Source organism: Arvicola amphibius, chromosome 13, assembly GCF_903992535.2.
Source record: "Arvicola amphibius chromosome 13, mArvAmp1.2, whole genome shotgun sequence".
Lineage (NCBI taxonomy): Eukaryota > Metazoa > Chordata > Mammalia > Rodentia > Cricetidae > Arvicola > Arvicola amphibius.
In genome coordinates, this window is record NC_052059.1 from 30,740,600 (window position 1) to 30,764,870 (window position 24,271).

General features: G+C 37.8%; 1 pseudogene; it reads right to left on the reverse strand.

The window, feature by feature from the left end:
• Window positions 1-17,516: 17,516 nt before the first annotated feature.
• On the reverse strand, window positions 17,517-20,569 carry LOC119800340 (annotated as a pseudogene).
• Window positions 20,570-24,271: the final 3,702 nt, after the last annotated feature.

Below are 24,271 nucleotides of genomic sequence, written 5' to 3' on the forward strand. Positions count from 1 at the left end.
TGGGAAGTTTTAATGACCTGAATACATATATCAAAGGTCACTACAGCATTGTTACCTATCGACTGAGTTTTTTTCTCGATTTGGGCATAACATCACAACAATAGGCCAATAAACCTAGTATAAAATAGGCTTATTGGAATTTTGTTGCAGCAAATAAGTTATAGTGCACAACACAGACTGCATCTGCTAAAAGGTTGAATGAGGACAAATGCGAACACACACACAGCAGAAGAGAGAGAGAGAGAGAGGAAGAGAGAGAGAGAGAGAGGAGAGAGGAGAAAGCAGGGAAGAGAACGAGGAGAGTTATAGAGATCTTCTTGCGAGAGAGATCTCATCTAGCGAAGATCTGAGCGTAGCAGCGCTCCGCTATATAGGCTCAGAGTTATCGCCTAAGCAGGAGTGAGAGAGAGGAGAGAGTCTCATTTGGAGACTCTAACTAATGACGATTCAAGAAAAGTAGTTAGGGTCTGTGACCAAAACTGCCGAAGTAGATGCCTCAAGAGTTGTCCCTCATAACAATCATGACGTAACTTCTGGGAAATGAGACCCATCTCTCAGTTGCAATATTTATTTTTCAGTTAGAAGAAGAGTATATCATTTGTTGTCAACATTGTAAATGAGTGCAGAGAGCAAAGGCATTCAACAAGTTTTACTGTCCATGTGCATTTTTTTCTTCTATGTTAGTGTCTCTGGTACCTACTAGTTTCTTGTTACCAAAAAATGTTTCTTAATGTAGTTTTGTTTCAAGAAGTTCATCATTCAATTATGTTAAAGGTGGAATAAAATTGGGAAACATAATAATGATTACCTATGAAAATGTATGAAAACTTTAATGTATAGATGTGTTACAATAGATTAAATCCCAGTAACATCGGGTGTGGTTTAGTGTTGGTAACAAGCCCGGTATTTGGACGATATCTTCTGTCACTGCTTTCTAAAAGGTAACTACTATGCCCATTACATTTAGTGTAGTCTTTCCAATCAAAGGGGCAGTGCTTTTACGAGTTTAAACATCAGTGTCACTGAAACCATTTAGACAGTCACCAGATGACAATGTATTGAACCGCTCAAATAAAGCCTTTGAGTTTATTTAGCTTTTGTGAATATATATTTCCAATATCAAGTTAAATAAATAAAGAAATGTTTCAGTTACAACTAAAATTTTGAGCTGAGTGGTGGTGGCGTTCGCCTTTAATCCCAGCACTCAGGAGGCAGAGGTAGGCAAATGTCTGTGAGTTCGAGGCCAGTGTGGTCTACAATAGCTTGTTCCAGGACAGCTAGGGCTATTACAATGAGAGAGCCTGTCTTGAAAGGCCAAAAGAGAAGAAAAATAACAAAACAACAACAAAAAATTAAAAATCCTGAAACTGAGTATTTAATTCATTAACTGCAAACCCTACATTAACATAACATAAGGACTCTATAGTAATGAGATAGGACTCTAATTAGGATGTTTGAGTTATCATTTATCAAAAGGTTTCACTAAAGATTTTGGCCTTACAACTAAGCAGCTAGTGAATTTGATAAGTCATAATCTATGATTTCCAGATATTCAAAGTTGGGGTTTTAATAAGGTCAAAATTCCTACAATATAAGAACTGTAGTACAATGGATGCCCTCTATGAAGTCTGTGAAAATGATAGGTTGAGTTATTTCTACTTCAGTAGGCCCTCACACAGCCTTCACCCTCCCACTTGTCCACAGATCTCATAGAATCAGGGCACAGCAATATTTGTAGATTGGTGGTATTCAGTATTTTCTTTGGGTGCCGTCTTAACTTTCTACTATATTCTAAATCTGCTTCCTACTGCTGTTGCCTTTGCCTGATGCCCAGACAGCTTCCATTTTGAGTCCTTTCCAGGTGTATTAATGTTGTTTTTGAGACTGGGTCACTATGTAGCAGAAGTTTGCCTTGAACTTTTGATCTTCTTGCCTACACCACTGGAGTATTGGGGTTACCGGCTTGCTCCACCATACTCTCTAGGGTTTTTTTGTTTGTTTTTTTCTTTTTTTTTGTTTTTAAACAAGTATGAATAAATAAAAATCAAATACAGCTTCCTTTTTCATTATTGATTGATCACGCCCCTCAGTATTTGCTCCTGGGCAGTTCTCATTACCAACTCTTCAGCCTGAGGCCTCAGAAAACCATTCCATCCCTTTAGAAATGTAGGCGTCAAATCTTTTTAACAGCCTAACCTTGTGTGAAGAATTTATTCCCTTTAGACTCTTCACTGTCATGCTTTTAATCACTTTTCCTTGAAGAACTTAGGTTTTTTTTCCCCATTCTTTTTGACTAATAGTCTTGTATTTTTTTTAAAATGTCTTTTTCCCTTCTGTGTAGAAATTCACTTCTCCCAGTTCCTTTAATGTCAAGAAGATAAATACTATCAAATGAGCTGCTTTTCCCCATAAAGCACAGGGCATTATAGCGGGGAGTTAATGATTCAGAGGGTACTGAGGCATAAAGGTGATATGCAGACACTGCTGGGTTATTGAACACCAAACTTCTTTTTAGTTGAAAATCTGCACAATCTTTGCACAGAAATATAAGCAGCAGTAACCTTTTCATACATCTATGTCATAACAAACAATAATTGGCTTAGGGACACATTTTTTAAATAGCTTCTAATTTTCTTCTTTTATTCCAATGCACTGATAGTGAATACAGAAATACTCCATCTTTCAGTTCAGTTTTCATTCATTCAACCAGTCACTTGTTCAAACACAGCTCTTGGTGTTCTCTCATTGTGTAGTATCCATATGTTGCTCCTCTTTTTGTGGCAGTCTGTAGGGTATATCTAACCAGTCATTTGCTACACGGCTGGTCTTTCTGTGTTAGTGAGCTGATTTCATTTTTTTCAGTTATTCTTACATGCCAAGTCATCAGTAGATTCTTCACATCTCCCTTAAAATTTTTATAGTTGGGTTTTGAATGCAGGCAGTTCTTCAGACCAGATGTACTTTTGTTGTACTACAGAAGGAACTCCTGTGGGGGGGAGGCATGTGAAAGGTGGATGGATCCTTAAGCTGCGGGGCAATGGCAAACACAGGACACAGCTTCCAAGTGTGCGAATAGAACAATACAGAGAAGCAAAATTTAAGTAGCATGGTGGAACCCAGGGAGGTGTTAGCCAGAACCCACAATAGGATTCAGAGCCTCAGTTTGAAACTCAAAACAGCTAACTTTACTGGTTTTGAAGGCAAGTTGATTTTTTCCCATGAGGCACTGTAACTGCTAGTGTCTGATGTGTACCAGTGTATTTCTAAGTCAAGTTTAAGATTCCTTCATTTCTAGAGCAAAATTTTTTTCGATTTTTTAATTTTTTTATTGAGCTATAAAGTTTTCTCTGCTCCTTTCCCTTCCTCCCCTCTTCCCTTCTACACTCTACCATGACCACCATGCTCCCAAGTTACTCAGGAGATCTTGTCTTTTTCACCTATTAGATCCATGTATGTTTCTCTTAGGGTCCTCTTTGTTGTCTAGGTTCTCTGGGATTGCAAATTGTATGCTGTTTCTTTTTCTTTTGCTTTATGTCTAAAAGTCACTTGTCAGTGAGTATGTATTCTATTTGTTTTTCTGTGTCTGATTACCTCACTATATCCATTTATTTGCCTGCAAATTTAAGGATGTCGTTATTTTTTATTGCTGTGTAGTGCTCCATTGTGTAAATGTACCACATTTTCTTTATCCATTCTTCAAGACTTCATATGTGAATCTTTTAATGTACTGCCTGCATGTTTAAAAACACATTTAACCTGCTCTGTTACCTGGTATCACTTTCATTAGAGGAGTAAATAAACACCAATGCAATGATATTGCTGCATTGGAGACAATATAAAAATAAAAAATAAAACTCTTAGACATGGAATAATTAGCTCACACATACCCACAGTCGTAGAAGAGATACACAGTATATGAGTTCAGATATGTGGGTTGTGGGAATTACAACTAAACCATAAGGTTTTGTATGTATGAAGCTACAATTTAAGAATTAGTGTTTTGGATTTAGATCTTCAGAATTTTTTGTTTCCTGTATTATCTCCAAACTTTCACCAATTAATACATTCAAAGCAAATATTTCTTAAATTTTACCTTTGTACATGGGTAGTATGCTAAGTCATGCATACTACATGCATACTAGTTTAGACACAATGTTAAACTAGACAATGATAAGTTCCTCAATGTACTATCTTCTTAAAGGACTAAATATAAATATAGCAATATTATCATAGTAAGGGTATATAAATTAAATGTCAGCTTTGGGTAAGCAGAGAGGGAGACAGCATCTAGACTCAAAGGAACATGCAGAACTGAATGAAAGTTGTTTCCTTTGGGGAATGGCAAGCATCACTGGAATAGGTTATGACATTCTGGCATCATGGGATGCTAAGAAAGACCCCAGATACCGAGGCATTTTTGGGTTAATAGGCACAAACAGTATAAGTACAGAATCAGATCTAGAAGTATAACAGCTGATCTTCTGGAAAAATGTAAACCATTTCAGGAGGCTGGTTCAATAACCCCAGAGAAATGAGGGATGGAGTGGGAACTAGGATTGGTATGTAAAACAAATAGTTTGTTTTTTTAAAAAATAAAAAAAATAAAGGAGAGACTGAAGAAGTGAGTTAGATGTATAATCCAACAAAATGTAGGGAACTACAGGCTGTGTTGGAGATCCTGGCAGGCAGACCCCACGTAGGCTCATAGACAAGATTCTAAGAAATAGTCAACATTTAAGGCTTTGCAACTTGACTCAAGAGTTGTGTTTTCTGGAAACTGAGCAGACTGCTCCTAGGCTTCTGATGCTGCCAAGGTTGAGGATCACCTGCATTAGGAAAAGGGCCAGGATCACATAGAGCCATGGCATCCCAATAACTGAATGAAACTAAGAGGAATATTCTGCCATCATTACTCTATTTCCCATAACATGCTGCTGCAGGGCCCCTGAGGTTTGGTTTTATAAAAACTTTTTCAGTACAATAAATAATTGGTTTCAAATTAATATAACAAAACCAACATTGATATACATATATATTAATCACTTCAACAATATTTTGCTTTAATAATTTAATGCCATTAGTTTTAGAATTTTCTCATAAAGAAAAATATGAAAGACGATATGAAACTAAAACCTATTAATTTTATATGCTAACTAAAATTTGTATTAAAATAAATAATCCTTAGCTAGTAGTTTATATATGAGGGAACCAAACTAGTAGTAGCATTTTACTTGTATTTTAATAAATTAAGTTGCCTGGAGACTGCAAAAGTAAAACAGTCACACTGACCCATAAATGGAGACCGCTCTTTCATTACTAGCTGTCCAGACCCGAATAATCACACAAATATATTAATTACTACACTGCTTGGCCAATAGCTTAGGCATATTCCTGCTCAACTCTTATATTTCAAACCAATTCATCCCTATTAATCTGTGTATGGCCAGGAAGTTGTGGCCTACTGGTAAAGGTTCTGGGTGTCTCTCCTTGGCAGCTACAGGATCCTTAACTCTGCTCTCTCTCTCTCTCTCTCTCTCTCTCTCTCTCTCTCTCTCCTCATTTCCAGCCTGGATTTACTCTGTTGAACCATTGGCCAAAACAGCTTCTTTATTATCTAATGGTAATAAAACATATTCACAACATACAGAGGGGAATCCCACATCTCTGACCAGCCTTACAGACTAGGCAGCAATGACAGGAACCTCTAACCCCAGTAGACAAATTAGTTGCCATAGAAACCAGGTTGTGTGCCTTTAATTGCAGAGATGTATGCCTTTAATCCCAGCCCTAGAGAGGATTAGAAAACGGGAGCAGACAGCTCTCAGATAGTCTCCTGAGATTCCTGGAGGCAGGATTGCCATTTTGGACTGAGGTCGAGGTAAGAACCAGTGGCTGACTGCTTTACTTTTCAGATCTTCAGGTCGAACCCCAGTCTCTCTTGAGGTTTCCTTAATCGTGCTTCACAAGCTCCCATTTTGTTGTTGTTTGCCATGTGTGATATTTTTAGTTGAAACTTTGCAGAACTAGAATTTCTTGCATGCTCTATCTGCTCAAGTATTAAAGTATATTAAAAAAGGTCTGTTGATGGAGACCTGTCTGACATGCTGTGCATCATTGCTGTCCAACATAAGGCAACACCTTGCCATAATTAATGCTGATCTACTGAGAAGATTTTCCATTTATAGTTGAACATCATGTCAACTCTAAGTATTTAATGTTGAATATTTTTAAGTAAGTATATAATGTTGAATATTTCTCCAAAACCTTATATCTTAAGGTTGTCTTTAGACAACCAATGACAATTGTCATGTGTGTATAATTTTATTTATTGATATTTATGAATGGGAACAAGACTGCTAGTATTTTCTCTCTTTTACCATTTGTTAGAAATGGTATCATCCATAATGGTAAGAATAGAAGATGATTTGTCTGTGACTATAGGAAATACAGTAATGCTTAATGCTCCTAAATTCCTATTACATTGATTTATGACTTCTGGTTGTGACAATCGTTATTTCTTCCATCTTTTGGTCACTTAGTCTATTCAATTTAGCTCTTAAAATCCTGATTTTTGTATTCAGATGTCTTGGTGACATTCAAATAGCTTCAAAGCAGTGTTTTATTTCCCGAGAGTCAAATACACTTCTTCCAAAGATGTGAATCAATTATTTTCTGCATCAGTAAGAAGTAGGTGATAGTACAGTAAGAAAAATATACAGAAAAGATGTGCTTCTAAAATCAAACTTAGGTTTTACCAAAAAGAAAATGTAAGATTGTTTCTTTGAAAACTTAATTTCATTTTAAATGTAACTATATTGTTTGCCCTTTCCTATCCTTTCTCATAACTCTCAGGTCCTTTTCCACTAGTCCCGCTCACCTCCCCACCCACCTCTATTCAAATCAATTTTTTCTTTTCCTTGGTTACTACACACACACACACACACACACACACACACACACACACACACACACACATACTCACACACACAATTATATAAATATAACCATCTGAGTCTATTTAGTTTTATTTGTATATATACGACTTCAGGGCTGACCCCTTTGTATTGACAACCAACTATGGGGTTCATTTTTGGGAGAGCCTAATTGTCCTCTCTCAGAAGTCATTAATTGCCTGGAGAGCAATGAAAACTTGGTTTTTAATGAATACTGTTGAACTGCATATCTCCTGAGAACACGATACTTGAGATGGATAGTTTATTTCATCATATGTGTCTATTATTTTCTTCAGAGTATTATTTCCATTAGTTCTATTTCAGTCTTCCTGTATTATTAAAACCTATCTATTCCTGCATGTTACCATAGGATCGCTGTTTCCTAGACAATCTAATGATGTAGCCTGTGTGCATCATTCCAAGGTTGTAGCATTAGGCTTAATGTGCAGACAGGACTTATAATACTGTCATCTCTTGGGGGCAACAACAGCAGTTGACATCCCTTGGAGCCTTAGGCACTCTTCTTGTTACCTTATCTTTTCTAATCATAGGTTTTCATGTTTTGGTTGCGTTTAAACTTTCCAAATCATAAGATATGCTTCTCACCAGCATTTCTGGATTACTTGAGATGACGATGATAATTATTCTTCTACTTATGTTTGTTTTGGACTATTTTACTTTAATATGGGGAAATGCTGTTTATACCTATGGTACCCTTTGTACCTGTCTTTTCTGGATGTTTGCCTCCTTATTGTTACAGAGAACACAACTCTCCTGTGGCACCTCTTATGCAGTTTTTTAAAAAATTTATTAGACTTTTTTTAAAAATACCAATCCAAGTTCCCACTTCCTCCCCCCCTCCCATTCCCAACACACACCCTCCTACTCCACCACCTCCAATCCTCAGAGAGGATAAGTCACATTGCTTTTTGGAAAGCCCAAGGCCCTCCCTACTATATCTAGGCTGAGCAAGGTGTACATTCAAAGAGAATAGGTTGCCAAAAAGCCAGCACATGCAGTAGGTGATAAATCAGTCTGACTACAGGGTAAATCAAGATCAGGGCCGCCTCTCCTCCTATTGCTTAGGGTCTTAGCTGGAGTCAGCCTTGTGGATTTCTGGGAATTTCTTTAGAGCCAGGTTTCTGCTAACCTAATAATGGCTCCCTCTATTAAGATATCTTTTTCCTTGCTCTCATCTCTGTCCTTTTTCCATCTTGACTATCCGATTCCCTCAAGTTCTCCTCAACCCTCCCCTTCTCCCCTCCTCTTTCCCTTCCACCCTCCTTTCTCCCCCCCAGCCCCATGCTCCCAATTTTGTCAGGCAATCTTGTCTGTTTCCAATTTCCAGGTGGATATATATATATTTTTTTTTTGGGTGGGGGTTCACCATATTACTTGGCTTTTCTAGGATCATGAACTATAGGCTCAGTGTCCTTTGTTTATAGCTAGTGTCCACTTATGTGTGAGTACATACTATATTCATCTTTTTGGGTCTGGGTTACCTCACTCTGGATAGTGTTTTCTAATTCAATCCATTTGCATGCAGAATTCAAAATGTCATTGTTTTTTACTGCCAAGTAGTACTCTAATGTGTAAATGTGCCACATTTTCTTTATCCATTCTTTGGTCGAGGGGCATCTAGGTGGGTTTGGGAGGGCAGGGTGGGCCTAATAGTTTGGAGGAGCCGCTGGCTGGGTTGGGTTTTGGGAAAACCTAGCTACAGGAAGCTCCCTGCTAGCTGGCTAGAAAAGCCAAGGGACTTGGAGGAGGGCCTTGGTTTTTGCTTCACTGTAGATGTCCTAGAGAGTGTGGCTGTTCACTCACCTCTTAAGTCCCCTCAGTACTAGAGCAAGCTGTGTTTCAGAGTTTCACCATGGTTGCAGGAGGATAGGTGGGTTTGGAGGTAGGGTGGGGCTAGTAGTTTGTTGGGGCCGCTGGCTACTGGCTGAATTTGGGTTTTTGGGGAGCCTACCTGAAGAAAACTCTCTATTGACTGGCTAGGAAAGCCAAGGGATTTGGGGAGGAGCCTGGGTTTTTTGGCCACTGTGGAGATATTAGAGAACGGGGTGTGGCTGTTCACTCACCTCTTAAGTCCCCTCAGTACTGGAGCAAGGTGTGTTTCCTCTTCTGCAGCTTTTAAGTGTTGATTCTTTACTGTTTCTAATCTTAAATCTTGGAGTCAGTGCAGGGTTAATGTCATTGTCTTTTCTTATGGTCACATCAACACTTGACAATTTCGAGAAATCAGTCTTGAAAAAGTTCTAGAAGAGTCTGCCTTTCGCATGATCATGTCACTTGATCATCTCTTTGCTTTGCCAGTGCTGTTCACTAAGTGCTGCCATCCTGTCCAGTTAAACAGACACTTTAATGAAGTTCTTTTCTTCTGTAGCCTTCTTCTCTAGCCAAGTTCCACCATTACTCTGAATAACTTCATCATTCAAGTGAAAACCTATTCATCATAAGACTGTTCATCTTCTTTGCCTTTTTTTCCCTCTTGAGACAGAGTTTCTCTAGTTTTGGAGCCTGTCCTGGAACTAGCTCTTGTAGACCAGGCTGGTCTTGAACCCACAGAGATCCACCTGCTGCTGCTCCTGAATGCTGGGATTAAAGGTTTGTGCCACCGCTGCTTGACTTCCTTCTTATCTTTAACAATTTATGTGTTCAACTTACTTCAGGTATATGTTTCTATAGTCACATTACCACCATTCAAAACTTATTTCACAAAATTGCTAATTTAAAATACTATTTCTAACATGTCTCCTTTAAAAAAACTTCTGTTTTTATTGTCCTTAGTTATGTCTCTATTAGTATATATTTAGAGAATATAGTATAATGAATTGAAAAATGTATGCAGTGTATAATAATAAAATCAAAATGGGGAGAATTTTACCTCAACCATTGAAAATTAACACATAATTATTCATATTTTTGAGTTACAGTATTTTTTCAGTTGATGTATACACCATATACTGATCAAATGAGCATGGGTAAAGTTTATATTTCTTTATCATTTTTTTGTGTTTGGAACATACTAGGCCTTCTCCACTAACTCTCCAGAAGATGTGTAGCAGGGTATTGTGAACTGTGGTCAGTCCAGTGTGCTCTTACAACACTGGAACTTATTATTACGTCTGTGTTTTGGTAATGGCTATCCAACCCGTTGTATTATCCCTCCTCTGTAGACTTCCCACATTCAGATAATTTCGATTCTGAGGTTAGAGCAACCTCTTGCAGCATTCATGTATGGAAGAGAACACATGTGATGTTACACCCATATCCACCATATCTGTGCTACTTTAAGGCTTCCATAGCCGAAAAAAATATTCTTATTATCTTCCAACCTGAACCTAGGGATATCTCCATGGACACCTGGGAACACCCCTAGAGTCAAGTCTCTTGCCAACCCTAATGTGGCTCCCTTAATTAAGATATATACTTCCCTACTCCCATATCCACCCTTCCTTCATCCCATCCGTCCCATTCCCCCAAGCTCTCCTCATCCTTCCCTTCTCACTTTTTTCTCCCCATCTCCCCTTACCCCTACCCCAAGTTTCCAATTTTTGCCTGGCAATCTTGTCCACTTCCAATATCCAGGAGGATAACTATATGTTTTTCTTTGTGTTCACCTTCTTATTTAGCTTCTCTGGGATCACATATTATAGGCTCATTGTCCTTTATTTACTACTAGAATCCACTTATGAGTGAGTACATACCATATTCATCTTTTTGGGTCTGGGTCACCTCACTCAGGATCATTTTTTCTATTTTCATCCATTTGCATGCAAAATTCAAGATGTCATTGTTTTTACCGCTGAGTAGTACTTTAACGCGTACATATTTCATACTATCTTCATCCATTCTTCCATTGCGGGGCATCTAGGTTGTTTCCAGGTTCTGGCGATTACAAATAATACTGGTATGAACATAGTTGAACAAATGCCTTTGTAGTATGATAGAGCATCGCTTGGGTATATTCCCTAGAGTGGTATTGCTGGATCCTGGGGTAGGTTGATCCTGAATTTCCTGAGAAACTGCTACACTGATTTCCAAAGTGGATGCACAAGTTTGCATTCCCACCAGCAAAGGCTATCATTGGTGTTTTTGATTTTAGCCATTCTGACAGGTGTAAGATGGTATCTCAAAGTTGTTTTGATTTGCATTTCCCTGATCGCTAAGGAGGTTGAGCATGTCTTTTGGCCATTTGAACTTCTTCTGTTGAGAATTCCCTGTTCAGTACAGTGGCCCATTTTTTTTAATTGGGTTAATTAGTATTTTAAAGTCTAGTTTCTTGAGTTCTTTAAATATTTTGGAAATCAGACCTTTGTCTGTTGCGGGGTTGGTGAAAATCTTCTCCCAGTCAGTAGGCTGCCATATATATATATATATATATATATATATATATATATATATATAATGTAAACAATATTCTGTCTGTGTGTATGCCTGCAGGTCAGAAGAGGGCAGCAGACCCCTTTATAGATGGTTGTGAGCCACCATGTGGTTGCTGGGAATTGAACTCAGGACCTTTGGAAGAGCAGGCAATGCTCTTAACCTCTGAGCCATCTCTCCAGCCCCAGTAGGCTGCCTTTTTGTCTTAATGACAGTGTCCTTTGCTTTACAAAAGCATTTTGGTTTCAGGATGTCCCATTTATTCAATGTTGCCCTTATTGTCTGTGCTACTGGGGTTCTATGTAGGAAGTGGTCTCCTGTGTCAACAGCCTTTTCTACTTTACAGGAATGTAGAGGCTGTGCCCAACTGCCTTACCAGGTTTATTAGTTTACCTGCATCTCTTCCTAATCTCTCATCCTTCACTTTTTGATAATAGAGTATTTCTCTGAATATTTGACCCTAAACGCTCCAGCTGTGTTTTGAGCTCCATTTAGTTCTTGTCTTCTCATCAACCTTTCAGTCTCAGTGTGACTCTTTCCTTCTATTCCTTTCCCTTTCCCTTTCCTTTTCCTTAAGCCCTCTTCTCTCTGTGTCTCTCACACATATATGTATTACATAATTAAATATATACATAGTTTTATACATTTTATATGCACATATGAATAGTTACATAAGATTTAAAAAGACAAAGTCCCCTGTCCCCAGTCTTTGCTCACTGTATAATTCTTCTGTTTATTTTTGAAACTATGCCTCTTGGACAAACACTGATGTTTGTTTTCTCCATTTCTTTACTTACTACTTCTCAGTTCCCTTCACCTTACTTCTACATCAAAAGAGAGACCTCCCGTGGTCAGCAATCAGGTCCATGTTCTCTGCTCAATCTGTTTCATTTTTATTACTCTTTGCCGTTGGCACTACCTAACAATATTGACCTTATCATTGTTAAGAGTGTCTCCTTTCTTGGCCTTTCCAATATCACATTTTCCTGGATTTTTCTCCTCTCTCCATTCTCCCTTTTCTGTTTCACACTTCAGGCTCAAATAGTTCTTGTTGGCTATACTTTTATGGCTCATTTTATGTGTTCTACTTTTATTTGCTATTTCTTATGTAGCCTTACCCATGGTGTGACCTTAGTTACCCTGTATAAAATTAAGATCTCTCCATACTTATCACCAGGTCACTTCTCTTTGAGCTAAGGTAGAACTGCTCATTGGCTAAGTTAACACAGATTTTTTTTTTTCCCACAGAGTATTTCAATGTCGATGGGCTATATCATTTGTCACTATTTCAGTAAAAGGAAATTTAATTGAAAATCAGAAAATCAGGGAATAAAACAAGGGCTTTTTTTCCTACTTACCTGCTGTAACGGGTTTAATCTGTTTTTGTTTTTAAATAGTTCATGAATTGATACACTTCTCTTATCTCCATTATTACTATGATATTCTGAATTTCCCTTTAGTCTTTAATGAAGAATTGTCAAGCAGGTTCCTTATGTCTTGTTTTAGTAATGAGTCATCATTGATGTTAGATAAAATTACAGGCAAACATACTTATTATAGTGGTCAATCAAGAAGGCCCTTTGCACTTAGGATATCTCTAGTCTTCCTCTTGACCTCTGCTTTTTATTCTGTTGACCTTGAATGCTTAGGATATGACAGATTAATCACATAAGGGGTTTTATGTATGCTTTTACTCTCAGTCATGCAAACTTCCTTCTTTTTCCCTTTTGGTATGATAACTCATTTAGTGTTAATGTCACAGTACAATAACTTTCCATATATATATATATATATATGATTATTTTCCTCACATACTTTTCTCAATTTCTTATTATATACCATCTCTATAATTATTATTTTATTAGCATGACTTCTTGAGTAGACTTTAAAATCAATGAGAATAAAGTCTGTGTGTTTTTTACTCATAATCTCTACCATCACTTCAAAATACAATGGTTATCTTATTGTAGAAGTGATTCCAAATACTTATGCAATTAATCAATTAATCTGGGTAGTTGATGTAAAGAAGGGAAGCCCCATAAGGTAAACAAATTTGGAAGAAATATTTAACTGTTTCAGATAAAAGTAACTGATAAGTTTAACTCCTGATATGAAATGGTAGAAATACTTTTATACTTATTCCAAAATATTAGTGCTTATTAAAGTCAAGTCCACATAATTCAGAGTGAAGAAGTCTGAGACATTTTCAAATATCTGTTTATCTATCTACTGCTTATCTCACCAGGCAATAATATAGTATATTTATATGGTAGTGTGAGATGGGCTTACAGACATGTGCTCTTGTACCTGAAAGTTGTCCTGATCATTGTGATATGACTTCACATTCCAAGGTCAGAATCAGTGGTATTTATAGGCATGTTTACATAATTACTTAACAGTCTAGTGTCCTACAGTAATCTAAGGCAAAGAACTGTAGGAATTCATTAGCGAGAAGAATGAGGATTCACAGACACTCACTATTTGATCAATGAAAGTATCAACCAAAGCAGAAGTATACACATGTAACCACTGAGTAACTTTTAGTGTTTCTAAACATAAGTAAATGCTGCTATAACTTGAGATCTACTCTTTAAGACAAACTTGGGTGTTTAAGTATGCTTAAGTTGATAAAGGGAGAACCTCTACAGAGGTTTACCTCCTCAGGGACACACATACACAATTTAAGATAGTATCAGACATTGGACTGTGGATATAGTATTGGTTTATAGATGTCTTGGTTTGCTTTTCTCCGTTAACTTTATTTACAGTAAAAGGTCTAGAATCCAGAATACTGTTCATTGCATTTCTAGAGACTTTATCAACAGAGGAAAGGGTGGGAATACTTACTTGTAAATGTACTTGTATGTTAGCAAATTTTTATTAATGTATACATTTATTTATGCATTTGTTTCTTGTTCCTCACCCAAAATATGAACTCTCGTTGTATAGGATGACATGCAGCTTTCTCCACAATTCTCCAGAATTTAGACCTGGAAGAATAGAAATATACATTTATTATTGCTTTTAAGAAATTAATGATCTTCAAAAATCTCACTTGTGAATATGGGAAAACATCAATAAATACAAGCACTAAAAACATAGCATTCTTTTCAGGAAAAAGGAATTTTATCAGGTTTTGACAAACAGGGAAGACTCCTAGTGAAAAGGATAACTACAGAATCTTGGTATTCCAGAGACAACATGTGGCTGTATTAAGCAGGAAGAGATACTGGATTTTTGTCAATTACTGTGAAAAGAGAAGGGATTTTGAGCTGTATTTTAAATGTTTAAAATTGGTAAATAGATTAGGAGTAAAATGCCAGAAGAGAGGAAAGAACAAGGATGACTATATACCTCTTTATGTGGCAGGGAATTAGTTTGAAATGACATTTCAAGATTGGTATAGGAAAAAGACTGAGAAAAGGAAGATAATATGTTCAGATTTTGATGCACTGATCAGGCTTATTAAGGTATAATTTGCATTCAAGAGAATTAATCCTTGTTGAAGTCTTGGTTTTTATGAGCCTCGATAAATATCTGTAGTCCTATATTTACCATCAAAAGGAAGAAATAGAATACATAAATTACCTTCTATGTTCCCAAATGTCCTTTTCTTTTCAATTTCTTTTGCCTACCTGTAGCTCCTGGAAAACACTATTTTCTATTCTTAAACTTTTAGCTTTCTAAGAGCATCATGTAAACAGAATCAAAACATACAGCAGCTTTCTGACAGCTTCCTCTTACTACAATGCTATTGGAAAATACCTGTGTGGTTGCTTGTGATGGTAATGCGTGCCTCGTTGGGGATGCCGAAATATAGTTACAGGAAAACTTTATTTGTTCATGGTTAATGGGTATTTCCTTATTTTCCATTATGTTGTGATTGCGAAGACATATACAAAGAGTCATGAATAGGGCTAAATGTGGAGGAAAATCTTGGGTGATTGAAACATAAAGAACTAGAAGATTCTGGGAGTATGCAGAACCTACAAAGTCTGTGGAGTGTGAGATGAGTCAAGGGCCAAAAATGAAATCCTTAGAAAATCAGCTTCTAAAGGACAGCCAAGGGAGAGGGAGCCCTGAAGGAAATAGACAAAGAATGACAGAGAGATGTAGTGTGCACTATAAAAAGTGTTGAATCACAGAAACCTGGGGCGCAGAGTTAAAAGAGGTCAAACAATGTTTTAAAAGACAGGGATGTAATGAATGCCTCATGAATGAAAGTTAACAATGGTGAACTGAATTAGGTAGTTTCATCATATTAAAGGAAAGAACTAGAATAATTTAGCACAGGGCTTCAAAGGCATCTTTAGATTTAGACTACCGTCTTCAGATGAAAAGATTGGGGAGTATGATTTCTTTGTAGGGGACACGATTCAATATTATTTGGGGGGCTTGCTGTCATCCTTTTGGGACTTAGGTGCAATGAGAGAGTTGAGTAACCCAGGAAAACAGCTATGACACTTGCCAGATCAGGCCTGATTGGTCTTAATTGAAGAAGGTGAGAATCTAGAGAACTCACCAAGCGAGGAAAAAGCAGCTGAGATGCGCGTGGTGTTAGGAAGTGAGTTCTTCCAACAATGTTCTGAGTAAATTTAAAAATGTGTACTCGCTCAGTTGAGCCTTCACTTGTGACCAAAGTCCTGGCTGACACTTTGTGCTTTTTTGAGAAATCCTGAGTTTCGGGCCAACAGAAACTGTGAGGGTAAAAATGCATTCTTTTAAGCTGTCAAGTTTTGGATTCACTTGTTATACAGCAATAAATAACACACATGACCTAACTCCTGAGTAGCCAAGCCTCTTTGGAAACTTGCAATTGACCATGCTGGACATTCGTGCTTTTAAAATTGGCTAATGGTATATACTTTTACTCCTGTAGGAGAACAGGCTGTTAAAATGTTTACTAGAACTGTGTGTACAATTCAGAATTTGGGAAGCTGGTAAAGTAGTTTTTCTAAAATAGCAACATATGAAAAAATTGAGAACATAGATATATGTCTAGAAGGGAAGAACCAGCTTCATAGAGCTTGCAGGTAATATTGGAAACATCAGAATCAGCTCAAAACTTCTCAAGACCAAGTTCTCAGTACAAAGATTTATCTGCACCAGAGAGACAGAAGCCAAGGGATAAGAGACAAAGACAGGACAGAGAAGAAAAAGGGGCATTTGTTCCAGAGAGACAAAGGGCTGCCTGGAGATAGGAAACAGATGTGTTCCTTAGGAAAATGGTGGTTTATAAAGGTAAAAGAGGAAAACCCATTTTAGGATGAGGTGTTTAATTTTAACTGAGCAGATTAATTAGGTGAACCAAAGGGGGCTTTTAATTTCTGGACTTTGATACTTCGGTAGCTGGACCTTGATAGGCAACCTCAGTAGGAGGAATTGACCAAATAAGGGAACAGACCTTTGTGGCTACCTTTAGGAATGTAATCTAGGGGTTTTTAGGAAGGCAGAGGGACTGGGGAGAAGGTCAAGGTCTGAGCCATGTTTGCCAGGGCTGGGCTGGCTAGAATCCCTTCAGGTAGTGGACAAAGGGAGACTAGCACAGAGATTAATAGGTCTGTTCAACACTTTGTGCCCAGGGACAGACATGGTCCCTTCAGTAGACGTACACAAATAGAGTGTGAAACTCTTGGCAAGTGGCTGGGCATTACTATGTGGATCATAACATAGAGGCAGTGTTAGATTTTCTCTGCCCTGTTTTGTAACAAACAGAATTGCTAGGGTGAGATTAGCAGTTCAAAAATTATACAGATATGTAACATTTTACCTCGGACAAAATTTTAAATTCTTGTTTTTCCACCTTACATGTAAAATGGTTCACAAACACAATGCTAGGGCTTCGGCACTGTGGGGGTGGGGGGACATCCCCAGGCTGCTTTGCCTGAAGGGCTAGAATCAGCTCCACTCATTCCACCCTCCTGACCACCAGCCAGGAAGTCGCCTTGGTGAAATAGGCGACATATTTCATTTTAACCATTGTATTGGGTGGTATAGAGACTGGTCTGGTCCCAACCATTATAGGGAGGTATAAAAGGTTCAGGAAGATGCAGTGTGGATTAGGACACAAGATGGGGCAGATGACGTCAGAAGCATGTGACTGGTGGGAACTGTTCCTAAGCTTCTGGGCAACCTAGTCTTGGCCTAGCAGAGGGTAGAGGAAATGGACAGGTCTTATTTTTTGGCATTGATGATGTCCACAAATTCAGGCTTGAGGGAAGCCCCACCCACATTAGGCTGGCTTACCAGGTCTTTGCAGGTTGCTCCAGTCACAGAACCTCCATAAATGATTTGGGTGGCTCAGAGCCACCGCATCAGAGACATTGGATTTAAGCCAATCCTGAAACTTCTCACGCACTTCCTGGGCCTGCTGAGGTGTTGCAGTCTTGCTGGTACCAATGGCCCCTACAGGTTCATAGGCCACGACAACTCTGCTCCAGTCCTTCACATTATCTGAGATGACCTTGGTTTGCTCGAAAACAACCTTCTCGATGATGCCAGCTTCCCTTTCACGTAACTTCTCCCCAGTGCAGGCGATCACTCCAATCCCCTCGGCTAGGGCATGGGCTACTTTCTGCCCAATCAGCTCATCCGACTCCCCGAAGACGTGTCTTCTCTCCTAGTTCCCCAGCACTACCCATGCGGCTTCTAAGTCTTTGGTCATGCCTGGGCTGACCTCCCCAGTGAAGCCCCCCACATTGGTCACACTGTAGCAGTGCTGTGCAGCCGCAGCAATCTTGGGATCTGGCGAAGTCGTTGTAGGGGGTGGGGGTGAGCAAACCACCTCGGTGGTGTCTGGTGGCACCTTAGCCACATTCAGGGTGCAAATGAGTTCTCCCAGGCACTTCTTCCTCCCATTCATCTTCCAGTTGCCCCCAACGAAGAACTTCCTGGAAGGAGCCATTATGCTGGGACTGTGTGGCTGAATGTCAGAACAAGCCCCAAATTTCAAATTCTAACAAATACAAATCAACAAAAGCACCCTAACACAAGCGCAATGAAAAATTGCCCCAGACCAAAAAAAATGCAGTTTTCATTCTGATTAAAACAATCAAAAGATCAAAAGCAATATATTCTCTTAATGAAAGTAGCTAATGAGATGGGTCTAATAGCAAATAAATAAGTTACATCCATTTACAATTACTTTTCTTTAATGCGAGATAGTCTATTTTAAATCGCATACATGCAATTAATGATAATTATGAAATAAAAGCTCACATTGGTATCTTTGTATTAAAATTAGGGAAACACTTTATTCGTTTGTAATCTTCTTTATTAATTAAAGCAATGGATATATGCTTTTCATTTGTGGTGACAAACTGTTGCTATTGTTAGAAGGAGTGGCTAGTAGGATTTTCTAATCAGTGGGGAGATAGCACATAGGAAGATGTAAGGCTGGAGCTCCTGCTTGTATTTATATTCAGGAGCATATGCACAGCCAGGTAAGTACTATCGGATGCATCTATCAGTAATGCAACAGAAGCTAGGTTGCAGAAATGAGAAAACTTCAGTGCCAAGAGGGGAGGAAGAAGGATGGTAAGTAAAAACAAGGGAAAAGTCAGAGCACAGCAACTGGAGAGCCAGCATGGTGGAGGAGTGGTGGAAAGGCGTTCCAGAGAGATTCCAGAAAACAACAGAAAGTCAACTGTACAGATGAAAGCAAGGCTGGAACCACATTAGCAGGCTTTGGGTCTGGGCTGTCAATCTTGTTCTAGAACATTGGACAGAGCCTTCCCTAGCTCATTAGTCAGGATTGCTCTTTGAAGACTGAAGCAGAGCTGCCAACACAAAGTTCAAAGCTCTTAGCTATAAAGAAAAGTAAGTGGCCCAGGACAAATGAGTTTTTCAGTCAATGCCTATATTTGATTATCTGCACAGGATTGGCTCTATTCACAGTATAAAATGTGTTTTTCATTTGGCTGAAAAATACAAGCATGTAAAGATGTCAATGAAACTTGAGCCAGAAGTCACACTTGTTCAATTTTCTCAGTACTGAAATGTGGTGTGTTTGCAGAATACATTTCAAAACATTATTCCAGGACTCTTTGGTTGAAATTCAAATGTCATAGCTGCCTTTTGTATTAAAGTCTGAGACATGTTTGAGTTAAGCATCTGGGCTGGTACTTTTGTGGGTTGATAGTTATGTTTAATAGTTCCAAGACTTAATTAATATGTTTCCCTTTACTCCGAATCATTGATAAAGCTCTTCAAACAGTCTAACTGGATTTATCATTAGGGTTATGGCACAAACTCATCCTCTCCAATAAAATCTATTTTTGCTGTTGTTTGTCACTACATTTTAATAACTTTTCAAACAGCTTTCAACCCATGTGTTAATGCCAGCAAACAACTAATGTTTATTTTTCAAGTGTTATATCTTTAGACACCCTCTCAAAATATGTCCCTAAAATTAAATTTACTGTCTCTTAAATGCCATGTCTAAAATACTTAAATAGCAGAACAAAAGTAAAAACTTCGTCTGCTTATAGATTTTCTAGTTCATGGGTGTTTTCATCTCAAGAATTAGAATACTAAAATAACTTTCACAGGTGTTGTCAACAACATTTAGCATAAAATCGAGTTAAAAAATCAAGTAAATTAGTAAAATATTGTAGAGTAGTATTGAGGCCATAGCCATTGAAAAACCTGATGTGGAAGTATTAAAATATAATCAGAAGATTATATAATTTTTAATGAATTTAGTTATAAAATATATTGCAAAAACATTGTAACATTGCATTCTTTTTTAGATATTTAACAGTGCTGGATATTTTTAGACATCTTCTAAACAGGGAAAAGTTAGCAATGTCTGAAGATGTTTCTGGTGAATATTAATAGCTGCGTTGCTATTATATTTTACTTGAAAAGTAAGTGACATTGGTGACATCCAAAAATATGTCATTTTTCAATGCCTTTCTTGGTAGGAAGAATAAGCTTGGCATTAATTGTCAATAGAAAATTCAGTGGTTTTTAAGGATTTACAGAGCGCCATCTATCTGCCTCTACTCGGAGCCCATTTATGCAGCCGTTTCATGAACAGTGGCATTTTATTTCAGGGGTAGTTTACTCATTTGCCGTACAACCAGACATTAGTCTGCATTAGGTTTTATCATCTGTTTTTAGATGTTATATTTCGTAGGTTTGTAAGTATATTCTTGGTCATTTTCCAAAACTCAATACCATTTTAAGATCAAGGGTTCTTGCCAAAGCCAGGAAATTTATAATGAAGTGAATTCTCTCTGGCCTCATTAAATGACAGTGTTTTCTAGTACTTAACTAAAATTGTAAGTATATCCCTCTCTTTGATTGATAAATAAGTAGTCATATCCTGAGATAAATTTAAAGTCTATGCCTGTGAAAATTCTTTTCCAGGATTTTACAACTGCTCATTTTGCTCTGAATAAGAAATTTATGATCAAAAGAGATTTAAATATTAATTAATTACACTACATGTCTTGATGAAGTAGACTGCTACCTCCATGTGGAAAGGATAAGAAAAATAGATCGCTGAGGAAATTAGCAGTAGGTACAGGAAAAGCCGTCTTTTAGAAGTCATTTGGAATTTTATCATCAAATAACATATGTCTCGATGTGGGTGAGAATCAACAAGAAAATGTTTTTCACGTGGTAATGAAAGTTTTTCTTTATATGTTTCAAGACGCCTTTTCATGAATGATGAGAAAGAGAAAGATAGCAGCGCTAATGAGACGCATACTGATTGTCTGGGATTGTCTCACTTTGCTAACCTGTCCAATCTCATGGAGTTTTGTCTCTTCATCTAAACGGTCCCTAGCAGAGAAAATTGTCAATAATCAGACTAAATCAAGGTAGAAAATTGATGCTTTTTGGACACTTACAGCAACATAGGTCATGATGCCCTTCAAGAGCACAGTAACAAGATGATCCACAGAATGTGCTGTCAATTTGGCTGTGGAGTGTCATTTGACCATTGTTAAAGCTTTTAAAAGATACTAACAGTAGAAAAGGCATTGTTTTTAGATTGTTAAAGTCCTAGAATTAACATCTACTTCATTCATCACTGTTTCCTACATTTCTATGTCAGTAACAAACAGCATTTTATGGTTATTGTGGTGTTAAACAGTTGGGAACAGTTTTTTCCTTTCTTCAAATTAATGTTGTATTAGTTAGGGTTCTCTATAACAGAACTTATAGGATAAGTACATACACACATATATGTATATATACTCAAATGGATATATACACATCTATAAATTCACATATATATGTAAACATACACACATATGTATATACATATACACATATATACATATACACATATATTGTACGTGTGTGTGTGTGTGTGTGTGTGTGTGTGTGTGTGTGGTATTCACTATAGTGGCTTACAGGATGTGATCCAGCTAGTTTAACAACAGCTGTCTCCCAATGGCAAGTCCAAGAATTCATAATGTTGGATGCCTCAACTGGTTGTAGGAATCCCAAAGAAATAAACTCTGGACCAGTGAGGGAGTGAGAGAAGAGCAGGCAGATAAAGAACAAATGCATGCCCTGTATATGAGCTGCCATGACAAAGTATGGCCTCGATTTAGGGTGGGTCTTCTGATCTCAAGTTCCCTGATATGAGGTGGTCTTTTACCTCAAATGATCCAGTTAGCAGAAAATCTCTTACAAGTGTGCCCACCACCTTGTGTCTACTTAATTCCAGGTGTAATCAAGGCTTGGTCACAACTTATGGAACACTACTGTGGATTCCTTTCCTACAGCATTGTTAATGTCATTCTCAGGAGCAGCACTCAGAAGAGATCCCAGTGCAATGATTGAGAAGAATGCAGTCCTGGGCTGAATCCTTACACAGTCCTGTGCAATTCAGATCTAGTTGCTCCACCTCTCTCTGTCATAGCCCTGTCAGTAGGTTAAATGTGAACTATGTATGGAGAGAGTTGATGAAGTTTCTGTGAGGATTTGGTAGGTGAGAACTATAAACCATTGGCCCTTCCAAAGTTACTCAGTTCAGAGCATATCTCTTTCTTTTGAGGATATTATTCATTTTCCCAACTTGAGTTTCATATTCTGAGAAACTGGCAAGGAAACTCAAGAGCCTTAGGGTCTCACTTCCAAGTATTAAAATTTTAAATATAATGTAAACCAAATAAGAATACACACATATCAAAATATTAAAAATATAAATGAACTCCAAATGAGCATTTGTTCTTGGGCAGCATATGCAGACTGAGATTGCAAGAAACGTAAGGTCTGTACTTGGCTCATGTAGATTTTTCCATCACCATGGAGATATTTGTGTAAGCATAGTAATAACTGTTTCTTTAAATTCTTTTGTAACACCTTAGGGCTTGAATGTATAAACACAATTATAAAGCATATCTGAAGTGCGAGCTATAGTTGAGTCTATTTGTGACATGTGTTGTAAGTGTTAGGAAAGTGAGAGTCATGTCATGTTCTCAGGAGACACAGTATTTCGTCTCTGGTATGACATTTAGAGGGTTCTTCAGCTGCTGAGAAGCAACACATAATGAGGGACATAACTCTCACCTTGTAATCAGCAAGCGTGCAGCAGTACCACTGCTGAAATCACACCGGATGCTTTGGTATCATGAGGGTACTGTCCTGCTACACAGAATGTCCCCTTACTTTAAACGCTCTTGAATCAGACTGCTCCTGATTCAGCAAGTATCCTCCATAAAATACTTAATGCTAAATATATCAAGCAACTGTGTCATGTTGTTTAATGGCACAAAATACACAGAGTTCTTCTTGAGTATATGATCTCAGGGATAACCAATTTGCCTTGGGTAACCAATTTGACAGTTCATCCCTGGGAGAAAGTAATTCTCCATCTCTCAGCTATCATTAACTGTGTGTAGTTCGTTGTCTGTGGTGCGTTTATGTTTATTTGAGATTTCCGCCTTCAAATGTATCATGTCGATTGATACTATCATTGTTCAAATCTTGTATAGGTAGTAATGTTGTGGTGGCAGCATGGATTTAGCTTCCATGCAACTTTTCGACGAAAAATCACAGAAGTCTTCTCACAGATGACTTCCTGATTCTCTGCCTCTTACAACCTTTCTGCCCTCTCCTCTGTAACGTTCTCTGACCCTTAGGTACAGGAGTCACTTTTATAGATGCATCCATTTGGGATGGGATTCACACAATCAGCTGGTCTCTGCTTTGTGACCTGTACATTTTTGTAATGCTCTCCATTACTGAAAAGAGACACTTCTTTGATGCTACACTTACCTGTAGGCATAAGGATACATTTTAGAAAGCATAAAGAGTTATGATGGTCTACTAAAGTGACCGTGGTAGGTTCTCCTCTAAGACCTATGAGCTCACTAGCTGCCGAGCGTTGTCTGATTCTCTAGTACCAGGCATGATTTTTCATGAACCTTAAGTTAACTAAACAGCTGTTTGTCAATGTCAAGGTAGGAGTGTCACTGCTGTACCTTTAGAAATATCTTTCCATGCTAGTCATTGGTGTCAGAGCTAGGTAGGATTATTGTTTTTATCCCTTCCCTTTGCAAGTCATATTTTAAATTCTGATGCTATGAAGGCCAGGAGGCTTTCAGCTTACATCCAAATTGAATCATCGGAGTCCAGTGTTCTCAATGTGTGGTAACTTCAATAACAAGGTATCAGTCTCTGAGAGGAAAACAAGGGCAACATCCATAGTCTATATTATTTTGAGATTCAATTGATTAAACAACTGAATAAAAACTTTAAAGAAATTAATAAAATAAAGGTTCGAATATATAATAGAGATACTTGTCTAACTTTTTCATTTTATAAGCTAATCATATAACTTATGGCGACTCTTGGTCTGATCTGATAATTAACGATCTGAGTTTTTTCTTATCACTATTTGACATAGGACTTATATAACCCTGGCATTCTCCCTTAATATATAAGCTTCTTTACAGAAAAAACCTTAG